The 6,840-nt window shown below is 43.6% G+C and overlaps 1 long non-coding RNA gene across 1 annotated transcript; it reads left to right on the forward strand.

The window, feature by feature from the left end:
• Positions 1 to 1,058: 1,058 nt before the first annotated feature.
• On the forward strand, positions 1,059 to 4,518 carry LOC119471391. Its single transcript, XR_005200435.1, has 2 exons — positions 1,059 to 2,461; positions 3,975 to 4,518. It is a non-coding gene; the product is annotated as an uncharacterized LOC119471391 (long non-coding RNA).
• The last annotated feature ends 2,322 nt before the right edge of the window (positions 4,519 to 6,840 follow it).

Below are 6,840 nucleotides of genomic sequence, written 5' to 3' on the forward strand. Positions count from 1 at the left end.
GGCCAGCTTGTTCATTTCATTGGAAAGTGTTTTCATTGGAAAGTGTTTCCTCAAGTCATAATGCTAAATAGTTCTACCATGTGTCAGTTTCATGTAACTCAGGCTTTGCTCCCCAGTAGAAAAGAATTTCCTGATTGCAAAATCATTCATATTATGGACGATATACTACTGGCAGCCCAGTGGGGCCAGCACTTTTAAATTTATATTCTTGTCATCAAGAATACACAGCTAAGAGGTTTAATCATTGCACCTGAAAAAGTACAAATGTCCTTTCCTTGGAAACATCTTGGATATGTACTAACTTCCCAGTCAAAAGGTTAAATACTACAATTTACACACCTTAAATGATTATTCAGAAATTGCTGGGTGATATAAACTGGCCCCACCCCACTTTAGGTATATCTACAGATAAACTACAAGACCTGTTTTTTATCTTAAAGGGCAGTAAAGCCCTAGATTTTCCCAGATATTTAACCCCTGCAGCAAAAAGGGAAATGAAGGAAATAGAACAATCTATCTCTCAAAGGCAACTAGATCGCATTGATCCAGGCTACTCAATTGTTTTGAACACTCCCCTAAAAGGGTTAATAGGACAGATGGCCTCTGGGCTACGCTTTCTAAGTAGGATTTTGCTTACATACCCAGACTAAAACTAAAACACCGTCTGTCTATATTCAATTACTTGGTAAAGTCATCTTTTCAGGCCACAAAGGATGCAGTCACTTGGTAGGTTATGATCCTGATATCATCAGGATTCCTTTAAGTAAAAGGTAGTTTAAAGCAGTATTGCCAGTATCTAACGATCTGCAAATAGCTCACTCTGATTACACTGGACAAATTATGTCCTTCCTGCTAATAAGCCCCTTCAGTTCTTATCTTGCACTTCTGTGATCTTACTTACAAAAATAGTTCACTCCCCCATGCCTAATGCTTTAACACTGTTTACTTTATGTGTAAACAGCGTTAAAACATAAAGTGTTAAAGTAAATAGTGTTACTTTAACACTGTTTATGTGTAAAGAGTGTTAAAGCATTAGGCATGGGGGAGTGAACTATTTTTACACAAAGAAAGCAGTGTTAAAGCATTAGGCAAACAGAGAAGTGGCTGTCTGGTAGCAACCACATAATTTTCTCACTTGATCAGTACTGGCACTCAGAGAGCTGAGGTTGGAGCACTTACACTAGCCCTGGAAACTTTCCACCTAGCCCATCAATAGAGTCAGTGACTCTGCTTACTCTATTTTTTTTTTTAACTCTGTATTTTTATTATAGAACCCTGAGACAGCTCTGATAAAGAACTCAGTTGAGCCCACCCTAGTTGCACTATTTCTTTAGCTTCAGTAATGCTGGATCAATGCAAACATCCTATGTTTATCTCATACATATTCAAGTTCACAGCTCCCTGCCTGGCCCATTAGCTTATGGCAATGAACAAGCAGATCTTTAAGTTATGACATCACTGCTTGCCCAAGCCACCCAGTTGCATCAATTTTTCCACCAAAATTGGAGGAACTTAGCTACACAATTTCAACTTACCCAAAAGCTAGCTAAAAAAATTATCCTGCAATGCCCACATTGCCAGCTCATGGGCACTTCCCCTCCAACAGGTGTTAACCCTAGAGGGTATCAGTTACGGCAAACAGATGTTACACAAGTCCCTGCATTTGGTAAACTAAGATACGTATGTGTCTCTGTTGATAACAATTCTTACCTAATTAGTGCACACACTTTTCCTTAAGAATCCACTCGATATGTTGTTAAACATATTCTTTTAACTTTTGCATGTATAGGGTGGCCCACAAAAATTAAAGCTGATAATGATCTAGCTTATGCCAGCTCACAATTTCAACAATTTTGTCATACATGGAACATCTAACATTCCACAGGCATCTCATATAACCCCAAAGGACAGGCCATAGTAGAACGTGCCGACTCCATCCTTAAAAATATGCTCAAAAACAAAAGGGGGTTTATGGGTAAGGACCCTGCAATACTACCAGTACAAGCCTTATTTACCCTTAGTTTCTTAAATTTAGACGATGGATCAATCAGCTATGGAAAAGCACTTCGCTAAAACCTCCCAAAACCTAAAACCTGCAGTTTTATGGAAAGGTGTAAAAGTAATGAATGATGTGGTCCAAATGAACTGCTAACATGGGGGAGAGGATATGCCTGTGTTCACACCCCCTCAGGTTCTCACTGGATTCCAGCACGATACATCAAACCATACCATGGTGTGGTCAGGACCCAACCCGATACCAGAGATTCAGATGACGACTCTGCAGGACCCACAACCCTAGAAGATGGCGGCTTCCTCCAACCACACATGCCCCAGACATTACCTGGGGGATACTGAAAAGGACAATACGGGAGGCTGAGTGAATCCTGCTCCAGACAGATACCATTCACTCCAGATAATTTGTTCCTTGCTATGCTCTGTTGTACATTGCAACTCACATAGGGTATTGATCCTTTTTATGCTCTCGCTTTGTCTGCAATCTGTACCTGCTATACTCAGTTGGGCTCCTATCTTAGATCTGCCTTTCTTTCAACCTGTCACCTGGGCAGACACCCCCTTCCCGACCTTTAATAATGTAACTGCTTGGCTAGCAGGGATAGATTTACTGGTGCGAGGTAACACTACATATCACTCTATTATCCTCCCGCTGTGTGTAAGTTATGAAAGTTTTAACCCTTACTGTGTACTTGCTCAAACACTATTATGGCTACATCATGGCAAAGGAAATGCCTTACCAGTCGTAGCCGCAGGTAGCCTCAAATTGAGTAATGTAGTCAATGCCATTTTCCCAGACATTCCTTCCTGTGCTAAAGGACAAAGCCAGGAAAGTAATGAATTTCACTTTAGCTGGGAGGTCTGTCATGGGGAAAAAGCCCGTAGCCTCCAATTGGGCAATTATAACATCTTAGACTTAGACTGGAGCCCCCACAGTCATTTATAGAGTGACCTGACTGGTGTCTTCATCCGTCATGGCGTCAATCACAATTTTGTAGCCACAGCCCGTTCCCCTATGATGTGGGCCAATGGGGGATGGGATATCCCAGACCCCAAGTAAAGTCCATGCCACCCCAGGACACCTTATGGGGCATCTTTGTACCTCCCTTAACACCTGGCATGGGACATAATTCCAGTAAGAATTATGCTATAATCTTTATTCATAATCACACTGATAGTGCCTGATTTGCACTACCCATCCATATGTTTTCCATATGGGAACTAATATTTCCATTACACCCCAAAACTCCACGTTTGTGACCCAGGTGCATGGACAGGCTTGGTTCACCTCATGTATCACCAATTAATATATTTAAATATTACTAGTATCGTGGTATTAAGGAGACAATCTGAGGCATTCCTACCAGTCAATTTAACATGTAATTGGCAAGGTTCCTCTGCCCTTACCACATTGGAACGTGCAAAGATTCATAGGCACACCTATAGCATTTATAGTCTCAGCCACAGTCATCCTGGCAACTGCTAGCATTGCTACAGCATCTATTACTGAGTTGGCAAGAAATGTGTCTAATGAACTTCTTCTGCAGCAAGGCATAGATCAGTAGATTCTTGCACATCTGCAACCCCTCGAGGCTGCCTTGGAATATGTAGGAGAGTGACAAGATGCACTGGCATTCCAACATCAATTAAGCTGCCACTGGGAACATAAACATATCTGTCACTTCCCTTCCATGGAATCAATCACTATTTAGTTGGGATGAGGTGAAACACCTCTGGGAACCTTTCCTGACAATTTGACAGCAGACATGAAGCAACTTAAAACAAAAATTTTAGAATCACTACACACCAGAGATCTACACACCCAATGAACAGCCATATGGAAGGGTGTGCAAGAACATCTCTCTCCTAGATAGACCCCTGCTCCTGAAGGTCACTCCTTGATTAGAAAAGAATGTTGCTAATTATACTCATGTTTGTCTCCTGTTATTTTCTGATTCTAGAATGCAAAGCTGGAATAAGAGCAATGTCCTTGACTGACAGACCTGTTGCTGCACACGTGGGCACTCTTCAGTTATTAAAGCCAGATGCAAAAAAAAAAAAAATCGACAAGGGGAAGATGTGGGAGTTCAGGCAGGGTGGTAGCAAAAATTTTAAAGGAAAAATATTAGAGATAGTTATAGGAAATAGTCACAAAACCCTCTTGGAAGGCCTGGCTGTTTACGTAGCTTCAAATGAGAGAATGGGCAGGAGGCGGCCAGTTCTTACCCTAGGGCATTAGGGCATAGAGGCAATACCAGGAATTGTCAAGAGGCTTCTCCATTAGGTTTGCTAATGGAGGTGGGGGTCTATTTACCTGGACCCTCACCTCCATTAGAAAACCTTTGATCATCCTGGTATGTGCATAACTGCCTTCTACTCAGGGGCTTGGCAGAAGTTAATGACCCTATAATGGTGTTTATCCAAAGACCCTTGTCCTTTGATCTACACAAAATAAAAGCCCACAGGGCCAGTGGTGGTTACCCCAGCCCACTCTTTCACTGAAAATCTGTGTCTGAGTGAATTTATTCATCTGTCCTTGGGTCAGGGTCTGCCTGTCAGACCCTGGCAGTGGTGCCCTGTGTGAGGAGATTCATCAACGGCCTTTCTTGGACAGCTTGCACACCATGCTCTTCCATGCCATAGGGCTTCAGTAGATGTTCTTTCCTCTGTCTTCCCAGGCCTGGTCCTGCTCACCAAGTCTCGGATGCTTCCTCTTTAGTCAGGTTCTCTGTTTGCCCCAAGTTCCTCTATCCGAGACTCTCATTGTAGCACCCTGACTGTTATGGACCTTCCTGAATTCATATTCACTTAGTAGTCCATTTACTGTCTCACTCCGTCATTAGACTTAACTCCCTAAAGGCAAAGACTTCATGTGCTTAGCATAGCACCTGGCACATGGTAGATGCACAATAATGATGAAGGAATGAGTGACTGGATGAATGGGTAGATGGATAGGTGGACAGATGATGTTTGAAGAAATTGTAACATAAAAAGTTGCTTAATCTTTGAAGAATTAAGAGAGTGGATAGGGGCCAGGCGCAGTGGCTCACGCCTGTAATCCCAGCACTTTGGGAGGCTGAGGTGAGCAGATCACCTGAGGTCAGGAGTTCGAGACCAGCCTGATCAACATGGTGAAACCCTATCTCTACTAAAAATACAAAATTAGCTGGGCGTGGTGGCACATGCCTGTAATCCCAGCTACTCAGGAGGCCGAGGCAGGAGAATCACCTGAAGCCAGGAGGCAGAGGCTACAGTGAGCCAAGGTCACACCATTGTACTCCAGCCTGGGCAATAAGGGCAAAACTCCATCTCAAAACACAAAACAAAAACAAAAGATGGTGGTTAGAAGGTAGAACTGGATTACAGCTCCCACACAGATGGACAGAGTAACGTATGGAAACTAATATCATGAACTTCTGCTCCAAGAACTGTGGCAGGAACATACAAGGAAAGTAGAGACAATCCACACACAGACTCCCTTGTGAAGGAACTGGATCACTGCTGCAGGCTCCTTGAGACACCAAAAAACATGAGTCTGCTTGCTTTCTAAATGGGAAGACTTATGGTCTAGGGCAAGTTCTCAGCCCTGGTCATCCGCTGCCTGGAAATAGACTCGGTGCTACTGGCGGGACATGGTGGGCATGAGACCAGCCTTTGGGACTACAGGCTGTGTGGGAGCAGGGTGAGCCCTGTGACTGCCAGCTCTCTACCACCTCCCCTGAGGACCTGTATGACTCAGCAGAGGCAGCCATAATCCCCCTGGGAACATAACTCCATTGGCTGGGGAGCCACATTGCCATCCCCCACAGTAGCTGCAGCAAGCCTCGCCCAAGGAGAGTCTGAGTTCAGACATGCCCAACCCTGCCCCCACCTGGGGGTCTGTCTCTACTTGCTCTGGTAACTGAAGACAAAGGTCATAATCTCTTGGGAGCTCTCTGGCCCTGACAACTGGCTGAGAAACCTGAATACTTAGCCAGGTGTCCCTAGGGCAAGTTTGCATCCTCACTATATAATATTGTAGCTGATGTGATCTTGAAAGCGCTACCTCCTGGCTAGAGGCCAACGAACACAAACCAGCACTCTAAACAAAAATACAACCAAAGACCCTCAGAGAGTCCACTTCACTTCCCTGCAACCTCCAACTGGAGCAGGTGCCGTTATCCACGTCTGAAAGACCTGAAGACAGATCACATCACAGGACTCTTTGCAGACATTCCCCAGTACCATTCCCAGAGCCCGGTAGCTCTGCTGGGTGGCTAGACCCAGAAGAACACAAACAATCACTGCAGTTCAGCTCAGGAAGCCCCACTCCTAGGGGAAGAGGGAGAACACCACATCAAGGGAGCACCCTGTGGGACAAAAGAATCTGAACAGCAGCCCTTGAGTCCTAGATCCTTCCCTCTGACATTGTCTACCCAAATGAGAAAGAACCAGAAAACAATCCTGGTATTATGATGAAACAAAGTTCTTTAACACCCCCAAAAGATCACAACAGCTCATCAGTAGTGGATCCAAACCAAGATAAAATCTCTGAATTACCAGAAAGAGAATTCAGAAGGTTGATTATTAAGCTAATCAAGGAGACACCAGAGAAAGGTGAAGTCCAGCATAAAGAAATCAAAAACATGATACAGGATAAGAAGGGAAAAGTCTTTAGTGAAATACATAGTGTAAATAAAAAACAATAACAACTTCTGGAAATCAAGGACATATTTAAAGAAATGCAAAATGCACTGGAAAGTCTCAGCAATAGAATTAAACAAGCAGAAGAAAGAACTTCAGAGATTGAAGACAAGGCTTTCAAATTAACCCAATCCATCAAAGACA

The sequence above is a fragment of the Cebus imitator genome, unplaced genomic scaffold, assembly GCF_001604975.1.
Source record: "Cebus imitator isolate Cc_AM_T3 unplaced genomic scaffold, Cebus_imitator-1.0 Scaffold60, whole genome shotgun sequence".
NCBI classification, from domain to species: domain Eukaryota; kingdom Metazoa; phylum Chordata; class Mammalia; order Primates; family Cebidae; genus Cebus; species Cebus imitator.